Raw genomic sequence first — 20,928 nt, forward strand, 5'->3', positions numbered from 1 at the left:
TTGTTGGTTTTTTAATAGGAATTATAGCTGGCACACAAGCTGCTGGTGGCACTGCTAGCGCTGGCGCCGTTAGTTCTGCTCCTGCTCCAACAAGTACTGAATCTCCTCTCATTGGGATCACTAAGGAGCAGGAGACTATTTTACGCGCTGATCTAACAGCGTCAAGACCTCCCTCACCTCCTCCTGCGCGCAGCCCTCCTCGTGAGACTATTTTTGATTTTTCCAAGTCGCAGGAGAAGAGACCTGTTATAGAGGATGATGAGGAGGTTAATTTTGAAGATTCTGATGGTGGCCGCGTAAGCCCTATAGCGCCACGAGATTTCGTGGCGCAGCCTTTTTCTCTTGGGGAGGGCAGGAGCTCGCCAGCTGGCGCTAACCTTTCTGCCGGTTCTCCGCAGGTATAAGTTTATTTTGCTCCGCTGTGCAGACTTCCAAATTAATGTTTAGATAACTAAAACCTTTCTTTGCGTTGCTTTGTGTTTGTAGGGAGCCGATCACATATACCGCCGAGCTGGAATATCACTGAAGAGAGCTCATTCCAATCCATGGGTGTATGTGAAGACTTTTGGGCTCACTCTGTTCCTCCCGCTGAGAGGAGGTTTCAAGAGGACCGCGCTCGCGTGGACTTGCTTAATGACCACCTTTTTGCTTGGTCTGCGTTCTTTGCTGCCTCCCAAGAGCTTCGCAATGATTATATAAAGGTACGTGATGCCCTTGCGGAGGCCAAGCAAAAGGCTAAGATTTCTGCTTGGAATCTTTCTGATGCCCGAGAGAGAGCTGAGAAACTCCAAGCAAAACTTAGCAAGAACCGGGCAAGTGCCAACGCTGCTTTTGTGAAGCGCGGGCTTGAGCTGCAAGCTGCGCGGGAGAAGCTGCAAGCGGCAGAGGCAGACGTGGCCAAGTACGCGCGTCGGGCGCGTGACCTGGAGTTGGAAGCAGAGGCGCGTGACCAAACTATTGGGCAGGTTAATACTGACAAATCTTTATTGGAGAGTGAGGTTGCGCGCCTGAAGAAAGAGCACGATGCTGCGCGAGCGGAAAAGAATGAAGCCTTGGCGGCAGCGGCGTCTGACAAAGAAGATCTAAAACAAGCCAAGGAAACTGTTGAGTTGTTAAACTCTCAGATCCCTGCTCTTGAGACGTCTGTTTCTTCCCTCGCGCAGGACCATCAATGGCTGATTTCACAGGGTGTGACTCGTTGCGCTTATACGATGAAATACTCAGACGAGTTTCAGACCCTTGTGATGGATTGTAATGCGGCGTCGCGCTTGGTGGGTCGAGCTGAAGGGTTTAAGGATGGTTATGAATATGGCATGCTAAAGAAGAATCCATCCGACTACCCTTATCAGCTCGACGTTGTCTGCGCTGACATGGCTGAGGTGGGGGAGAAGTACCTGAATACTCCAATTCCCATCCTTGAGCAGGTATTTTAACCTTAATGAGTTTACTTGACTTATTTTCATAATCTTTTGTACTCATATTGTTCCTTGTGACTTGCAGATAGCCGCGCTTGCTAACCAGCCCGATCTTGGCGCTTTAAAGAAATTACTCGATGAATGTGAAGGGACTGGTGGCAATGATGATGGCGCGGGCAACGCTACCTCTGCCAGCGGCTCTGGCGTGGCCAAAGGACCTACTCCTGACGCTATCATAATAGAAGACGACTATATTCAAGACGAACAGCTTGATTATGGTAAGTTTGGAGATGACGAGGAGCGGGCTGCGCCAGATGCTGAGGGAGGAAGTAATGACGAGGACGATGAAGAGGCTGATATTGATATAAAGACTTGAAAAGCCCTTCTTGTTTTTTTTTTTTTTTTGTATTTGTAGTTTTTACCTCATCATTTGTAAATTTGTAAACTTCTATGTTTGTGGAATGAAATTTTGTTTTTCCCTTATTCGCATCTTGCGCATTCCCTATTCGTCTCTTTATATTGCATGTTTGTTCTCGTTGAATATAAGGTATGCTTACACATTATTTCAAGTTATTTTGCAATATTCTGAATATGCTGACACGTGCCTTATCATTTCATTGTTCCTCTTTTGCGCGACGTTATCGTGCATTTATTATAGGGAATTATGAATGAGTTTTTTAGCCTTTACGTGTCAGTATGTGTTACTCTGCTTATATCCATTATAATCCCATGCGCGGCCCCGACCTGAGACCTTAACAACTATGCTTTGGCATGTGTTTTGCCTTAGTTGTGCTTAGGTATTTTTATGGTCCAGCTGCGCAATACGTAGGATGGATGCTATGAGTAATTTGAGCTAAGGCTCATATTATTGGGCTAAGGCCCTGAGCTAAGGCTCATATTATTGGGCTAAGGCCCTAACGCTTTAGAGTTAAAACTCGTTAACGCGTTTGAGCTTGAAGCTCGCGCATGTATGTTTTACTTCGTTTTATTTTTAGTTTGATGTCAATACAATGTTGTCATATTGCTCAAAATTAATAAAGGGAAGTGTGAAACATGTATGCAAAAGGTAATAAAACGCATATTAAGAGAAAATAGCGCGTATCATTATTCATAATGGCTTAAAAAGCCTTGATTACAAACTTGACAACTTTTACATGAAACATTTTCTAAGTTGTGTTGCGTTCCATGTGCGCGGGATCTTCTTTCCATTTAAATCTTTTAAAGTGTATGCGCCTTTTCCCAATTCTTCCGAGACTTGATAAGGTCCCTCCCAGTTGGGAGACATCTTTCCCGGGGGTATTGCGCGACTAGCTTCATTGTTTCGAAGGACAAAATCATTCTTCTTGAAGTGGCATTATTTCACGCGCTGATTGTAATATTTTTCTTGTTTTGTCTTGTATTTGGCTTCGCTGATGAGAGCCGCCTCTCTGCGCCCTTCAAGTAAATTGAGATCCAACCTCCTTTCTTGCTCATTATCCATCTTACTCATCATGAGCACTCTATAGGATGGGCATCCAATTTCTGCTGGAATCATAGCCTCCGTTCCATAGGTTAGGCTGAACGGGGACTCGCCATTGCTGGTTTTGCTTAATGTCCTGTGCGCCCACAGGACATTAGGTAACTCCTCGACCCAAGCATGGGACTCTCCCTCCAACCTTTTCTTCAGCCTATTCAGCAAGCTCTGGTTCGCGCGTTCCACTTGGCCATTCCCTTGAGGGTGGTATACTGAAGTGAAGACCTGGTTGATACGCAATTCCTTGAGCCAACTGGATATCTTCCTGTCAGTGAATTGTTTGCCATTGTCGCTCACGATTTCCATGGGCAGGCCAAAACGGCATACGATGTGGCTCCAAATAAATTGCTTCATTGCCTCGGCTGTGATTTTTGCCAGTGGCTTGGCTTCAACCCATTTTGTGAAATAGTCTACTGCCACTACCAAAAACTTTACTCGCCCTGGCGCTTGCGGCAAGGGACCCACAATATCGATTGCCCACTTGTGGAAAGGCCATGCTGAGGTCACCGGAATCAAGTTGTTCTTTGGTCGCATGGTATTTGGCGCATAGCTCTGACACGCTTTGCATTTTTGGATCTCTTTTAACGCGTCCAAGTACATGCCTGGCCAATAGTAACCTGCGTTCATTGCCTTGGCGACCACCATGCGCGGGCCAGCATGTATTCCGCAGATTCCTTCGTATATCTCTCTGATCACATAGCTTGCTTCCTCAGCGTCTAGGCATTTCATGAGTGGTCCAAGATAAGAGCGTCGATATAACGTACCATCGAGCAGTTCGTAGTTCTGCGACTTGTGTCTTATCTTCCTCGCCTGTGCGTGATCGTCTGGTACCTTTCCCTCCTTCAAGAATTCCATTATTGGAGTTATCCATGATGAAGGTGTTGTGTGAATTACAAGAACAGACTTCGCTCCCACTGACGGGTTGCTCATTACTTCCACCCTGACATCCTTGCCAAAATGATCGAAGCTGGTTGATGCCATTTTGCTTAGCGCGTCGGCGGACTTATTTTCACTGCGCGGAATGTGTATGATTCTGAAAAAGTCAAATTGTTCGGTGAGTTTCTTTGCCTGCTCTAGATACAGAGGCATGGTGTTCTCCTTGGCATCATAAAGGCCATTGACTTGTGCTGCTACCAGGTATGAATCTACATGAGCCTCTAGCTTTTTAACTCCGAACTTGTGCGCGATGCGCAAACCAGCCAGCAGGGCTTCATACTCAGCTTCATTGTTGGTGCTCTTGAAATCCAACCTGATTGCGTAGGTATACTCATGATTTTCTGGATCCACCAGTTTGATGCCTGCGCCGGACCCTTCGTTTTTTGAAGCTCCATCAGTGAATAATCTCCAAACGTTTTCTTCATTATTGGCTTGCGGAGGGTCTACTTCGCGCTGAGCCTCTTCGACTTTTCCTTCAGGGATTTCTGCAATGAAATCAGCTAAGACTTGTCCCTTGATTGCTGGACGAGGCTTATAGGTGATCGTGTGCTCCCTTAATTCCAGCGCCCATTTTGTCAGCCTTCCGGAGAGCGCGGGACGCCGCAAGACTTGCTGGATGTTGTAACCAGTCAGGACTTCAATAGGAAGACCATTGAAATATCTGTGAAGCTTGCGCGACGCATGCGTTAGTGATAAAACTAACTTTTCTATGATGGTGTAGCGCGTCTCAGGATCTGTCAGCACCCGACTTACATAATAAATTGGTGTTTGGATTCCCTTGCGATCCACCAACAATACTGCGCCAATGGCGCGTTCTCCTGCTGACAGGTATAACGTTAAAGTTTCACCAGGTAGTGGAGCTGTGAGCGCAGGCAGATTTATCAGACATTCTTTTATCTCACTGAAAGCTTGCTCGGCCTCAGGCGTCCACTTAAATTGGCTTTTCTTTAAGCAATTTATCAATGTGTTAATGAATGGGGTAGATTTGCTTGCATGGTTTGCTAGGAACCTGTTAATTGATACCAATCTACCATTCAACTTTTGAACTTCCTTCATGGTTGATGGTGAGGGCATGCTGAGGATAGCCTCCACCTTCTCTGGGTTCACCTTGAAACCATCCTTGGTGACCATTACGCCGAGAAATTTCCCTTCTTTCACGCCGAATGTGCATTTGCTCGGGTTGAACTTCATGTTTACTTCCTTTAGGCGCCGAAGGGTTTCTTTGATGTCTTTGAGCATTTGTTTTTCCTCCCTGCTTTTAATCACCAAATCATCCACGTAGACTTCTAAGTTTTTTCCAATCTGCTCGTTGAAAATTGCATCCATGAGTCTTTGGTAAGTGGCTCCTGCATTCTTCAAACCAAATGGCATTTTTGTGTAACAGAAAACACCCTTGTCAGTTCTGAAAGCAGTCTTGTCTTCATCCTGAGGTGCCATTTGAATTTGGTGATAGCCCTTATAGGCATCCAGGAAACATTTGAGCTTAAATGGCGCCACAGAGTCCACCTTCGCGTCAATGTTTGGGAGGGGGTAGCAATCTTTTGGACACGCTTTGTTGAGGTCTTTGAAATCAATGCACATTCTCAATGACCCATTGCTCTTCTTTACCATCACAGGATTGGCTACCCATGTTTGGTATCGTATTGGGCGAATGATATTCGCGCGCAGTAGATCTTCTACTTGCTCATTCATGGCCTTTGTCTTCTCGTCTCCCATGACTCTTTTCTTTTGAGCAATTGGCTCTACAGACTTGAATGTGTTGAGAGAGTGTTGCGCCAGGTCTCGCGGAACCCCAGTCATATCAGAATGTTGCCACGCGAAGACTGACGTATACGTTGTGAGCAATCTTTTCACTCTCACCCTTGTGTCATCTGATATCGTAGCTCCGATTTTGATTGTTTGTTCTAGGAATTTTGGGTTGAGAATCCATTCCTCTGGCGCGTTGTTTGCCACTGGAAGCTTCATTCTCCCTTCTCGAGGTATACTTGTTACTGCGCATAAATGATCTCGATACACAAATGTTACTCCTGTTGGTGTTGGGAACCCCAACGCGCCATGCGCTGGTGACGGTATGACGTTGAATTGGGAAATCGTTCCTCTACCCAAGATCATACTATGGCATGAAGTGGTGGGCAAGACCAGAAAGTTGACAATTTCAGCTCGCTTGTACTTCTCATCCCCCATAGTTAGTTCGAATTGTATCTGACCTAGGGGGTGAATAATTTCGTTTGAGACACCTGAGATTGGTGCACTAACAACTTCGAGTCTTGCTTGGTCCTCCGGATCCAACTTCCTGAAACATTGCTCATACATGATGTCTGACTCACCACCGGTGTCCACCAGGACTCTTGACACCTCATAATGAGCGATGTGTGCAGTGATGACTAGAGGACTGCTGATAGACGGGCCTCCTCTGATTCTTGGAAAGATTACTTGTTGCTCGCGCCAATCCCCTTGGATTTGCGCGCTTCTCTTCCTCGATCTTTGCCCTTGCCTTCCTCCTTCAGCTACACAGATTCTTTTGAATTTTTTACTGGCTGAGGCTCCGTCTGGTTGTTCGTTCCCTGGTCTTGGGTTTTTTACTAGGTGAGCCAACTTGCCTGATTTCACATCTTTTTCGATCGCATCCTTCAAATGGTGGCATGCATCGGTGTTGTGCCCTGTGGATTTGTGAAACTCACAATATTTGCCACTGTTTGGTGGTCCCTTGTGGAGTAATGGCCTGGGGCTTTTAAACTGGACATTCTCTGTGCTTAACACTTGCGAAGGCGTTTTGTTGAGGGGAGTCCATATTCTTGGTAGAGGTCTATTAGGCTCTCTGTCGCCTTCCTTCTTGTCACCCTCTCCGCGATTAAGAATGTCTTTTTGGGGCTGGGGTGAACTTTGTTGCGCTTGCTTTTCTGCGGGAGAATAATTGGTTTGTTGCAACCTGGACCATACGGAGTTTTGTTTGCCCCTCCTGTCATTGTTGCGCGGTGCTTCTGTTTGATGCCCTCTATCTCTTGCTCTGTCTTGGGCAATTTGGTTTTCATTTCGCGCGAAGACTCGCGATGCTTCCATAAGCTTAGCCCAAGTGGTTGGCATGCCTTCTCTGCTCACGAGAGCTCTGCGGAGTTGATCACTGCGCGCACCTTGTATAAAGGCAACGCGCTAGAGTTGTTCAGTGAAGCCTCCAATTGCAAGAGATTCCTGATTGAAACGAGTTATGTAGTCCTCAATGGTTTCATCATTCCTGCGCACGCAGTGCTTGATGTCATCGGGGTCGCGCGTGTGTCTGCGCTGCTGTACAAAGTGAGCCTGGAACTTTTCCAATAGCTCTTCGAACTCATCAATTTGTCCTGTCGGCAAGCTTTCAAACCAGACACGCGCTGCGCCCTTGAGGCAGCGAGCAAACATGTGACACCATGTTGGCATCGTCCAGCTTTCTAGGTTTCCAGTGTTGTAAAAACCTTGTAAGAAATCATCTGGATATGTTGTACCATCGTACTTGCCTAAACCACTTGGCATCTTGGTTTTGTGTTGAATGGGAGCCTTCGCAATGCGCTCAGTGAATTTTGAATGTTTTACCAAGATGGCTGGCCTATATGGTGTGGTTACGTCCACTTGCTCTTTCGCTTGTGGGTTGTATGGTGTGTATAGATCCATATCAGCCTTGGCTCCAGGTGCTATGTTCATGTGTGCGCGAAGCTGTGAACCTCCCGCATGAGTATCTCGCGTCTTCCTCATGCTGTGCACCTCTTCCTCATCACTAATATCAGCGTTTTCGGTGTGAGCAGAATGACCGTCTTCCAGCGCGCGCGCCTTTTTTGTTGTTCCCTGAATGGTTTGTTTATCGAATGCGAGCCTTTGTGTTAAGTCGGCTAACTTTTTGTGTTTTACCAGCTCATTGTATTTGTCCATTAAACGCCGTTGTTCGTTTATGAGCCATTCTTTAGGGTCATTGGTTTCAACTTCCGGACCCATTGGTCCTTTTTGTTTTGTATCAGTCAGATTTTGGAACGTGAGATCGTCTGGGGGAGTTTCAGTCTGGCTATGAGGTGTTGTGTTGAAGGGATGGTTACTGGTGGTGCGCGCAGTGTCACGCGGCGCCCTCAGAACCTGATGTCCCTCATTAACATCCTTAAGCTCATTTTTCTCCAGAACTTGATCATTGTTTCGAACACCGGAAACCATGGTGAAAATTTTCAGAGAGGAAACTGATGAAATAGTGGTTTTGTTGCCGTTGTAACAGGTGATGGCGCCAATGAAGAAACGTGTATCGACTTACTTGTATTCGATCTACGTTCCTCGGGTATGAGTGTGCTATATCACCGATGGTTTTCCGAGATACGAGTTCTTCCACCTACAAAACGAACAGCACCGTGAGCTTACCCCTCAGAAAGGGACAGAGGGGTCCTCTTTGGGGTAACCCTCCGGTGTGAGAATAAGATATTGCAGGAGAAGATAGGAATGTGAAAATGAGCAAAGGATTCAGAATGTATTTCTTGCTTGACCCCAACTGTGGAGGTGGTGTGGTATTTATAGTGTTAGGGTTTCCAATGATTGGGCTCAGACCCAATTAGGGCCTTTTTGGCCTCCTCCTATTGCTTCGCGCCACGTGTACTTAGGACACCTGGTGCTTTTTCATTGATTATTCTCTTACCAAGGTATTTTACCTGACCCATGTGCCATCACATGGTGGCACATGGGTCTTGCTGAGTTGTCCACCCTTCATTGGCAGCTGTCAACATCAGCACATTCTTTATTCCTTAAAAGATACCTTCTGGAAGGTTGTCTGATGAGTACAATCATAGTTGTCCTTATCTTGATTTGGATTAGACTATTGTCTCATTTGTTGTGTTGTCCTTTATGTGCCTATCCCGGGGATACGCAAGGTCTTCTCTTTATTCTCACGCGCAGATGTTTCATGCGCAGATGTGATATGCGTGAGCATGTGATATGCGTAAGCATATGTAATATGCGTGAGCATATGTGATATGCGCCACACGCAGATGTGATATGCGTGAGCATATGTGATGCGTGAGCATGTGATATGCGTAAGCATATGTGATATGCGTAAGCATATGTAATACGCGTGAGCATGTGATATGCGCCACGCGCAGATGTGATGCGCGTGAGCATATGTGATGCGTGAGCATATGTGATGCGTGAGCATGTGATATGCGTAAGCATATGTGATATGCGCCACGCGCAGATGCGATATGCGTGAGCATATGTGATGCGTGAGCATATGTGATATGCGCCACGCGCATAGGTTTTGGCTTTGTGTCTTCATGACATCCTGATTTCAAGCCTCTTGTCTATATCTTGTGGGTTGACCCGCCCCGCTTGATGTTAAGGCGGGTGCATACCCCTTCAAATCACATTATAACAAATATGCTAACAGACAATGTGCAAATAATATTCAATCATTATATAATACAGTCTATGAAGAATTATTCAACAAATGATCATACCGATGTAACACCTTCCTCTAGAGGATAGTTATCTTGATCCGGTGGTAGAAATCTACGGCAACCGTTCAATACTGCCGAGTGGAAACCTGTCGCGTTGTCTAGAAACACCATGTGACCCGCCTGTAAATCATATTATTATATAAACATATTAAAATCAGTTATAAACAATAGATATATGTGTTTATACAGTTATCGCAGTTACATACTTAAAATCAGTTGCATATTGAAAAGCCCTTTGTATGTGACGTGTGTGTATCGAAATCAGCAATTTGAGTGAATATATACCTGTGGGACCCGTATGATTTCACACATGACATCGACAGGCATATTCTTGCGTGCTTCACAACCAGTAAGTAATCCATCCAATCCTTGACACCATATGAAGAAACGTGGATCGACTTACTAGTATACGATCAACTTTCCTCGGGTATGAGTGTGCTATATCACCGATGGTTTTCCGGAATACGAGTTCTTCCACCTACAAAATGAGCAGCACCGTGAACTTACCCCTCAGAAAGGGACAGAGGGGTCCTCTTTGGGGTAACCCTCCGGTGTGAGAATAAGATATTGTAGGAGAAGGTGATAATAATCTGAAAGTGAGTAAGGACTTAGAATGTATTTTCTTGCTTACCTCCCCTTGTGGAGGTGGTATGGTATTTATAGTATTAGGGTTTCCAATGATTGGGCTCAGACCCAATTAGGGCCTTTTTGGTCTCCTCCTATTGCTTCGCGCCACGTGTCCTTAGGACACCCGGTGCTTTTTCATTGATTATTCTCTGACCAAGGTATTTCACATGACCCATGTGCAATCACGTGGTAGCACATGGGTTTTGCTGAGTTGTCCACCCTTCATTGGCAGCTGTCAACATCAGCATATTCTTTATTCCTTAAAGGATACCTTATGGAGGTTGTCTGATGAGCACAATCATGGTTGTCCTTAACCTGATTTGGATAAGGACGTGGTTGATTATGTGCATGTGTGATATGCGCCTATCCTGGGGATGCGCGAGGTCTTCTCTTTATTCTCACGCGCAGATGTTTCATGCGCAGATGTGATATGCGCAAGCATATGTAATATGCGTGAGCATATGTGATGCGCCACGCGCAGATGTGATATGCGTGAGCATATATGATGCGTGAGCATATGTGATATGCGCCACACGCAGATGCGCCACGCGCAGATGTGATATGCGTGAGCATATATGTTGCGTGAGCATTTGTGAAATGCGCCACACGCATAGGTTTTGGCTTTGTGTCTTCATGACATCCTGATTTCAAGCCTCTTGTCTATATCTTGTGGGTTGACCCGCCCCGCTCGATGTTAAGGCGGGTGCATACCTCTTCAAGCCCCCCCAGTCTAATGTGTGTCTTGTCTCGCGCGAGCGAGGTAAGATAGATATTAGACTTAATAGTTTGCTCTTTTAATAGGGTTTGTCTTTTCTTTTTTATTTCTCATATGTGCGTTGCGCGAAATTCTATCCTTTTGGTTGAAATGAATCGTCCATGTACGTGGTTGGTTGGTGCTGACATGCGTCAGAGATGGAGACGTTATGTGTCAGACTTTTCGTGTGCTCGAGGTGCTACAGTGGCCTTTCATGTCTCCTCATACAGTGTCAGGAACACGTGTCGCGCTCATGTTGGCCTGCACCTGCGAGTGGGGGCGCGTGAGCGTAACTCCGATCAGTACCTGTTTCTTTCTCTCTCCTGGGCCTATAAAAGCAAGCCTTTTGAGTGGTTTTTTCTTCATCTTCATTTTTATTTTCAGAGCTCTTTCTCCTTCAATTTTCATTCCGATTAAGAGCCTTTATCTTTTGCTTCCAGATTTCCGCGCTTAAAGTAACCGCTGTTTGATTCCCAATTGTATGTCTGATAACCCAGACACCACAATTTCCCCCAGCAAACGCCGTGTAAAATCGTTAGTTATGTCCACTTTGAAGAAGACCGGCAAGGGTAAACGGGCTGCCGAGGCCTCGTCGGAGGAGGTGGGGAAGAACAAAACGGTGAAGAGATGGGATGAGATTCCCTGCAAATTGAAACAGTCTGACTTCGATAATCTCGTCGCCTCTTAGGGTTTTCTCCCTGAGTACAGCTGTCTGCTCCCGGCGACCGGGCAAACGGCGGCAGATCCGCCCACCGGCTATATCACTTTATACTCTCACTTTTTCACTCACTGTAACCTTCGTCTTCCGATGACAAGGTTTATAGGTGCGCTCCTTCAGTTTTATGGGATTCACATATCCCAAGTCCATCCTTGTGGACTAGTGCGCATGACTCATTTTGAGTTCATGTGCAAAGCTCAGCGCGAGGAGCCCACCCCTCGGCGCTTTCAATATTTTTACAAGCCAAAAATCCAAGATTCTTGGTTCTCATTCATACCGCGCAGTCAGAAGGTTAAGTGCTGCACTGTTTCCTTCAAAAGCCTTCATGACTGGACTGAAAATTTTTTTATATTAAGGCTGGTGTGATTCTCATCCGCATGACCATGCGCGCGATCACTTCTGTGCCCGCGGATGAGAATGTTCTTAAGAACCCAACGGGCACATGGGTTAACAAGTTATCTGCTGAACCATCCCCCGCCAAGAATATTTGCGAGGAGGCGCTGGTGGGGGTTGGTATGAGCAAGAGGTGGACCGACAGCGCGACTGAGCCTGTCATCCATGTTGATGGCTTAGGTGAGTTATTTGCTCATTGCATTATTTATGCGCGAATATAATTCGTTTTGTTGATATCATTTGTCTTGTTTTATGCAGTAAGCAAGGAATACGTCCACGCCGCCTATGACGAGCATATGGAGGGTGGCTCTGTCGCGCTGAGCGCTGGGGAAGTTGCTTTCCCCGATTGCTTCGATGATATGTTCATCCCTGTCGATTTAGAATTTTGCTTTGACAGCGATGCGCCTGGTAAGCCTTTGTACTTATGCTTAGGCCTTTAGAATACCAAATTTGGTTAACATTTCTGTTGCACGTATTGTAGATGCGCTCGAGAATTATGAGTTGGAGCTTGCGGAAGAGGAGGTGGAGGAAGAAGCTGAGGCGCCACAACTCAAGCGCAAAGCTAAAGGCAAAACTGGCGCAGGGGCCAGTAAAAAACAGAAGAAAAATGTTACCCCTGTTGCCCAGGATCCTCCTACCCAAGCGAAGGGACTTGAGAAAACCAAGGGATTTACCTCCAAGTTTTCCTTGTCTTCTTTGCCTCGAGGTGTGGGCAATCCTCCCGTCCACACGAGGTATGGTGCTACCACCTCATCTCTTCGCGCGGCGGACAAGGGAAGCGGCGCTGCGCCTGCTGTTTCATCTTCTCCAACAGGTATACTTTGTTTATATTCTGTGGTTTTATGAGCGTGATTCCGATAGAGTTATTAATGAAGCTTTGTTCACTCAAATGTTTGTAGAGCCGGCGACTTTGGTGGCTCAACCTCAGGCGCGGCAAGGTACCGAGGCTGCGCCGAAGGTTGCTTTGAAGTCCCCTGCTTTACCCTCGAAAAGGGGGAAAATGGACTTCATGGCGATGCTCAATTCGCGGACGGCGGTGCGCCAAGGTATTTATTGCGCTTTGATTTTCTGATTTTTTCCTTTAGATCAAGTCATGAATCATTTCTCCTTGGTTTTTTCATAGGAATTATAGCTGGCACACAAGCTGCTGGTGGCACTGCTGACGCCGGCGCCGGCGCCGTTAGTTCTGCTCCTGCTCCAACAAGCACTGAATCTCCTCTCATTGGGATTACTAAGGAGCAGGAGACTATTTTACGCGCTGATCTAACGGCGTCAAGACCTCCCTCACCTCCTCTTGCGCGCAGCCCTCGTGAGACTGTTTTTGATTTTTCCAAGTCGCAGGAGAAGAGACCTGTTACAGAGGATGATGAGGAGGTCAATTCTGAAGGCTCTGATGGTGGCCGCGCAAGCCCTATAGCGCCACGAGATTTCGTGGCGCAGCCTTCTTCTCGTGGGGCTGGCGCTGACTTTTCTGCCGGCTCTCCGCAGGTATAAGTTTGTTTTTCTCCGCTGTGCGGACTTCCAAATTTGTGTCTAGATAACTAAAACGTTTCTTTTGCGTTGTTTTGTGTTTGCAGGAAGCCGATCACATATACCGCCCGAGCTGGAATATTACTGAAGATAGCTCATTTCAATCCATGGGCGTGTGTGAAGACTTCTGGGCTCACTCTGTTCCTCTGGCTGAAAGGAGGTTTCAGGAGGACCGCGCTCGCGTGGACTTGCTCAACGACCACCTTTTTGCTGGGTCTGCGTTCTTTGCTGCCTCCCAAGAGCTTCGCAATGATTATATAAAAGTGCGTGATGCCCTTGTGGAGGCCAAGCAAGAGGCTAAGATTTCTGCTTGGAATCTTTCTGACGCTCGAGAGAGAGCTGAGAAACTCCAAGCAGAACTTAGCGAGAACCGAGCAAGTGCCAACGCTACCTTTGTGAAGCGCGGGCATGAGCTGCAGGCTGCGCGGGAGAAGCTGCAAGCGGCAGAAGCGGATGCGGCCAGGTACGCGCGTCTAGCGCGTGACTTGGAGTTGGAGGCAGAGGTGCGTGAACAAACTCTTGCGCAGGCTAACTCTGACAAATCTTTATTAGAGAGTGAGGTTGCGCGCCTGAAGAAAGAGCTCGATGCTGCGCGAGCAGAAAAGAATGAAGCCTTGGCGACAGCAGCGTCTGACAGAGAAGAGCTCGATACTGCGCGAGCAGAAAGGAATGAAGCCTTGGCGGCAGCATCGTCTGACAGAAAAGAGCTAAAACAAACCAAGGAAACTGTTGAGTTGTTAAACTCTCAGATTCCTGCTCTTGAGACGTCTGTTTCTTCCCTCGCGCAATTTCTCAATGTGTTAACGAATGGCGCCAATGAAGAAACGTGGATCGACTTACTAGTATACGATCAACTTTCCTCGGGTATGAGTGTGCTATATCACCGATGGTTTTCCGGAATACGAGTTCTTCCACCTACAAAATGAGCAGCACCGTGAACTTACCCCTCAGAAAGGGACAGAGGGGTCCTCTTTGGGGTAACCCTCCGGTGTGAGAATAAGATATTGTAGGAGAAGGTGATAATAATCTGAAAGTGAGTAAGGACTTAGAATGTATTTTCTTGCTTACCTCCCTTTGTGGAGGTGGTATGGTATTTATAGTATTAGGGTTTCCAATGATTGGGCTCAGACCCAATTAGGGCCTTTTTGGCCTCCTCCTATTGCTTCGCGCCACGTGTCCTTAGGACACCTGGTGCTTTTTCATTGATTATTCTCTGACCAAGGTATTTCACCTGACCCATGTGCAATCACGTGGTAGCACATGGGTTTTCCTGAGTTGTCCACCCTTCATTGGCAGCTGTCAACATCAGCATATTCTTTATTCCTTAAAGGATACCTTCTGGAGGTTGTCTGATGAGCACAATCATGGTTGTCCTTATCCTGATTTGGATAAGGACGTGGTTGATTATGTGCATGTGTGATATGCGCCTATCCTGGGGATGCGCGAGGTCTTCTCTTTATTCTCACGCGCAGATGTTTCATGCGCAGATGTGATATGCGCAAGCATATGTAATATGCGTGAGCATATGTGATGCGCCACGCGCATATGCGCCACGCGCAGATGTGATATGCGTGAGCATATATGATGCGTGAGCATATGTGATATGCGCCACGCGCAGATGCGTCACGCGCAGATGTGATATGCGTGAGCATATGTGATATGCGTGAGCATATGTGATATGCGCCACGCGCATAGGTTTTGGCTTTGTGTCTTCATGACATCCTGATTTCAAGCCTCTTGTCTATATCTTGTGGGTTGACCCGCCCCGCTCGATGTTAAGGCGGGTGCATACCTCTTCACCATATATAAAAGTTGTTGGCACTTTCCAGTCAGAAGATCTGCACCCAAAACATATAATGATATTTCAATAGTTGAAATAATAAAATATTAAGTTTATGCAAAAGAAAAAATGACATCTATTATTCATAGATTACTAAATTAGCACACCTTTGTAATAAAGGACTCCGAGCAAATCCCCCAAATGAAAAAATCTGCTTCAAACACAGCTCTCCACTCGCCTTTGCCACCAAAGTGTGGTACACATAATCTATAATTAGAAAAATAGAATCATTAAACTTGTTTTGTTTCAAAAATGTCAAAATGTTCATTTTCAAATCACCTGTAAGTAATCTGGACTCATCCTCGGTTAACGGTTGACCAACTGACTTTTCACCAAATCTTGCAGTTGTATATTTACGGACCAGATTTGGACCAAACCGGCCTAAACCTCTGGCATTAGACGAGTCAACATATGATACATTAAGGTTGAATAGAGTAAAATTACCTTACCTTTCTTGGACCTAATACGAGGCACTCTTATAGAGTAAACCTTATGTGTCAAAATTAATCAAACAAGTGATCAAAGGAAGATTTTATTACCTAACAACCTTCATAGGGGTGAAATTGGACTCCCATAAATAATTCAAAACCGCACCTTTCCATGTTTCTTGGAATTTAGCGAGTCGCTCTGATTTATGCTTGGTTTCAAACGATAATCCAGCGGGTCCCACCAAAATCAGATGCTGTACGTGCTCTGGAAGCTTTAATATTTTCAGTAATCAGCTTATATTTTTCTTATTATTGTTGAGTAATTAATTGTTAGCATGAGGCTTACTTTAAGAGCGTATTTAGCTGCAATGTACCCTCCAAGTGAATACCCGAGCAAAATAAAGTTATCAAGGTCTTTGGCTTTCCGCCATTCCCCAAAGGAATCAACAAACCAAGCCTCGGTTTCTGTTAAATATACCACACTTATTTTGCAATAATTAGAAAAAACAAAAATAATGATATTAATAAAGAGTTAAGTTGTGTTTTCATCCATGTCGTTGGGTTGTTTTTAACTAGGTCAGTCTAAAATTGAAACCCTTAACCCCTTGAGTCGTAATGGTTTCATTTTTTTTATAACCTTTTCGTCCCTAAAACTAACTTTGTGTGGAGCAAGTAAAGTTCTTTTTTGTCCAACCGTCCCTATGATTGGGTCATTTAGATATTCACACTGCCGAGAGGCCTCGGTTGGGTCTTGAATTTAATCCATAGCGCCTTAAAGGTTTCATTTTTAGGCTGAACCAGTTGAAATGGCCAAACCACCTAAAGGTTCTTCGGGTGGGCGGGACGGATTGAGAGCCCAACACACTTTAGATGCGTTGCACGGAGAGGGGTCATAGATCACGGATAGTTTGCTCAAGGCTATTTCTGTGGTGGTTAATCTATTTTTGGGGGAAGGTGCCCTACGGCGTTGGCAGAGTTTGTTGCGTTTACCCCCTTACGCGATTGCTTAAACTGGACAATGGGATTAGACCTATTGCCAAAGGGTCCATTTGGAGGAGGTTGGTCTCTAAGTTGGCTATGGCGAGTGTTGGGAAGGAGATTGCTTAATGCCTCTGTGACTTTCAGTTTAGGATGGGTGTCCCTAGTGGGGCAGAGGTCGTGCTCCATAGCACGAACATGTTTCTAAATCAGTTTCACTCGAATGGGTCATTCGCTGTGTTTAGTGTTGATTTCTCTAATGCTTTCAACTTAGTCGATAGGCCGGCCCTTGTGCATGTGGTTCGGAGTCAATGTCCTTCTATTTTACTATGGTTAGAATATATATATGGGCAGTCAGCTAGGTTATATGTGGGTGATGCTTACATTGGGTTCACCACTGGGGTTCAACATGTGGACCCTTTTGGGCCTCTCCTCTTTGCCTTACTTTTGCATCCACTTGTTCACCGAATCAAAACCCGTTGTAAACTTTTCTTCCATGATTGATACTTGGATGATGGTACGATTATCGGGGATACTATAGAGGTGGTTAAACTTTACATATTATCAGGACGAGGGGCCTTGTTTGAGTCTTGAATTAAACGTTAAGAAAACATAATTATTTTGGCCAACGTGCAATGGGGTGTTGCTACATGATGGGTTGTTCCCTTCCTGGATTAGAAGGCTGGTGCTTGGTGTGAAATTCATTGGTGGCGTCGTAAGTCGGGATGCGGGGTTTATTAGCAGTTTGGCTATGAAAAGAGCATCTAGTGTTGTGGAACTAATGAGTTTTCTCCCAAGGCTTCATGACCCTCATTGTGAGCTTGTTTTGCTTCGCTCATGTATGGGAGTCGCAAAGTTGTTGTTCGGTTTAGAACGTGCCAACCTATGTATGTGGGAAGAGCTATTTTATATTTTTGACAATGGTCTTAGAGGGATGATTGAGGACATCGTGGTTTGTGGGGGCATGTTCTTTTAAGATTTCAAATGGACGTTGGCATCACTTCCGACCCGTTTTGGGGGGTTGGGTTTATGTTCGGCCGAGAATGTATCTTACATATGCTTTTGTGGCTTTGAGAGAACAATCATGGAGTTGGAGGAATACATTCTTCGGGGTTATGGTATAGATGGGTTGGATCCTGATCATGGGTGTGCGATGGATCGTTTACGTACTTCACTTTCATATTTTGATCTTAGCGGATTCTCTAATAAGGATACCACCCTCTAAAGCCCAACATGCTTTGGCGAGTGCCTTATTTAGTGGAATCGTCTAGAGTTTAGAAGTGAAGTTTGATTTATCTCCTCGCCAAAAGGCGGTGTTTGAATGTCTTCGGGCTCCTTGGGCTCAGGATTTTCTAACGACTATCCCCATTGAAGAGTTGGGCCAACATATGTCGGAGTTGGAGTATCGGGCTATCCTTAAGTACCGGCTAATGTTCCCAATATTTTCCACTTATGAGCCTTGCCCAGTTTGTCCCAAGGTATGTTTGAATTCTTTTGGAGATCGTGCGGTGCATTGCAAAGAATCACATGGTTTTAAATACAGACATGATTTAGTTAGGGATCATGTGTGATGTTCTTAAATGGGCCGGGATTTTTGCTAAAAAAGAGGCCCATACTAACTTTGTTATTTATCCGCTTGAAAGGAGGTCTACTTTACGACATGCTGATATTCTTGTGTTTGAGTGGGCAGGGGGTACACGCTTGTGTGGACCTTACAGGAGTGTCTCCTCTTGTTGGGCCCGGACCGTGGGTTTGTTTTGGGTTAGGATGCGTTGAAGGTGAATTGGGTAAAGTTGTTAAACAAGAGAAAACTTGTTTAGAGAATCAACATGTGTTTCTTCCATTTGCTTTTGATACATTTGGTTTTCTAGCTCCGAATGCTATGAATTTTCTAGAGCAGGGTTCGGCCTGTCGTGCATGCTACTTTTTTGGCTCCTAAGTCCCAAAGTTTCATCTTGAGTAGGATTAGTTTTACTATTCAAAAATGGGTTGCGGCGCAGCTTGTTGCCTGTTTAACTACCACTCTATTGTAATCGTTTTTTTTTTATTTTTAATGAGAAAGCAAAGATCAATTTGATTAAAAAAAATAAAATATAAAAATAAAATTGATGACTACATGGACATAAATATTTCATGAATAGATTACAAGCAAAAAAAAAGCAACCTTCAGTAGTTATGCAAGTGAAATCGGGCCTGCTAGATCCACCCCAACTGCCAAACAAAAAGAATCAAATGAAAATATAAAGAAACTAAATCAAGTAGATGATAAAATAATTGGGGACACATGTCACTTGTAGATTCATTCTTAGACAAAATTTTCCGCTCAAACTATTTTCCTATTTTTAATGAAAACTTATTTATGTCATTGTGATCAAAACATATCAATCCATCATTTAATCAAATTACTAATTACCTAAACTATAGAAATTAAAAATACACGTATAAATCTGTCAATATAGTAAAAATATTTATATCTTTAACGAAACCATATCTACCTTTTTTGTATTAAATCAATTTATAAACACTTTTCAGTATTAGAGATGAATGTGGTAAAAATTAATGAAGATATTTATAGATCTAAGAATATTAAAAGAAAAAGAAATTATGAACGAATATCAATTTTATTCTCACGTATTCATTCAACCTCCATGGATCCATGGAGTTCTCATCCATCTGTAATACAAAAGCGTGTTTTAGTGCTAATTTAATATACGATGTTCCCTTTTTATGTCATTTTTAATAAAAACATCTTATCATCTTTTGTTAGAATTCGCTATTCCATTAAAAAATATAATTACAATTTATAAAATACTAGGTGCATCGTTTTCGTGAATATAAATAAATTGCGTGAGAATGCACCACGTATTCGTATGAATATTCCATTAGAAAATACAATTTGAACTTATTAACCTATTTAATTTGGTAAAATATATGTTTTTTTAAATTTAATCATTTAATTTCTATAGTTTTATTGTAATTATTTTGAGCTTCTCGTGTGTCACACGGGTTCTAAAGCTAGTTTATCATAATAATGTTAATGTCAAAAACTATAAACCAATTAAAAGAGAATTGATTGTGTACTGTGTTTACCCGAGCTGATCAATTGCAATCACTCTGAAGTGTTGTGCAAGAACATCAAAGTTTCTGAAAAAGAAACCTTGACCAGCTGCATATCCATGAACCATTACAAGAGTGGGTGAGCCCTCTTTGCTGTCAAAGGTAACCGTGTTGATGAACCGTGGTTCATCGCTAGCGGAACGAAACCAGCTCACTTTAGAACCAGGTGGTCCGGACCCAATGTTAACCTGTTCTTGAGTATATGGTGTCCTGGTATTCAATCCAAAATTATAATTATTATGACTTGTGACTCAGATTGCATATTTGTACTGCATAAGATCAATATGAATACACACTTTCTGTACTCATTAGGGGTATTTAAATCAGACACAAAATTCGATTCGGTTTGATTCGAGTTCAACAATCACATTCAAATCCAGGTTCATTATTTCGAATTGAATTCAAGTTTAGCTTCAAAGTTCGAATAATTTAATTCGCTTAATTCAAGTATTCGGAATTCGATCCGTTGAACCCCTCTAGACTACTCATGTTTAGTCAGTAAACACATGTACATTTCAAATTATAGAATACAAAACAGTTAAAAGATGCTAGAGATTAGATTTCAAACTTGAGTTGTGAAGATATCTACCTATTTGCTTAATTATTTTTAATTAATTAATTTTTTATCTAAGTGTTCTCCAAGTTTACAATTAACCTGAGGCTTAAAACAATTCAAAGGATCTAATTTAATTTAATTCAGAAATTACAAATGATCATCATGTATAAGTAGAACAAAACAATCAGAAATTATACAATTTAAATTAACAAACAACAATTATTAGGGAATATTACTTGAGGAGTGATAAAAGGCGTTTTTCAGCGGCAACAATATGATCAGTAGACGTCGGAATCCAACGAAGAGCAGGAGGCCATAGAGACGACGTTGCCGGAGCAGATGATGAGTTCAACTCCTCCTTAGCCATAATTTTTGGAAACTGAACGTCTTACGATACTCGAACTAAAACAAAAACGTAGTGAGTCTTTGCAAATTCGGCCGGTTTCCGTAGCGTTTGTTACGATATCTTAACTGAAACAAAACAAAAGGATTGGCATTCGATAGGTTTTCGTTGCGTTCGTTACAGACCATAACTAAAAGAAAAGGGAAAAAATAAAGAAACAAACCAGCACAAATGCCGTCAAATGGCCCAATAGAGTCCTTGCGACATCAAAACTTTTAGTTATATATAACTAGGAAGATTCCCGGCGCGTTGCGCCGGGCTGAC

At 44.0% G+C, this 20,928-nt stretch overlaps 1 pseudogene across 1 annotated transcript; it reads right to left on the reverse strand.

Moving 5' to 3' along the window:
• Positions 1–9,271: 9,271 nt before the first annotated feature.
• Positions 9,272–20,628, reverse strand: LOC143596570 (putative 1-acylglycerol-3-phosphate O-acyltransferase; annotated as a pseudogene). Its single transcript, XR_013146735.1, has 10 exons — positions 20,498–20,628; positions 19,679–19,915; positions 18,753–18,799; positions 15,957–16,075; positions 15,722–15,882; positions 15,462–15,571; positions 15,290–15,389; positions 15,135–15,180; positions 9,606–9,688; positions 9,272–9,440 (listed from the first exon to the last, which is right to left on the reverse strand). The product of XR_013146735.1 is annotated as a putative 1-acylglycerol-3-phosphate O-acyltransferase (transcript).
• Between the last annotated feature and the right edge of the window lie 300 nt (positions 20,629–20,928).

This window comes from Bidens hawaiensis, unplaced genomic scaffold (genome assembly GCF_021521415.1).
Source record: "Bidens hawaiensis isolate Kalapana, Puna unplaced genomic scaffold, B.hawaiensis_p1.1 tig00046707_1, whole genome shotgun sequence".
In the NCBI taxonomy this organism is placed as follows: Eukaryota; Viridiplantae; Streptophyta; class Magnoliopsida; order Asterales; family Asteraceae; genus Bidens; species Bidens hawaiensis.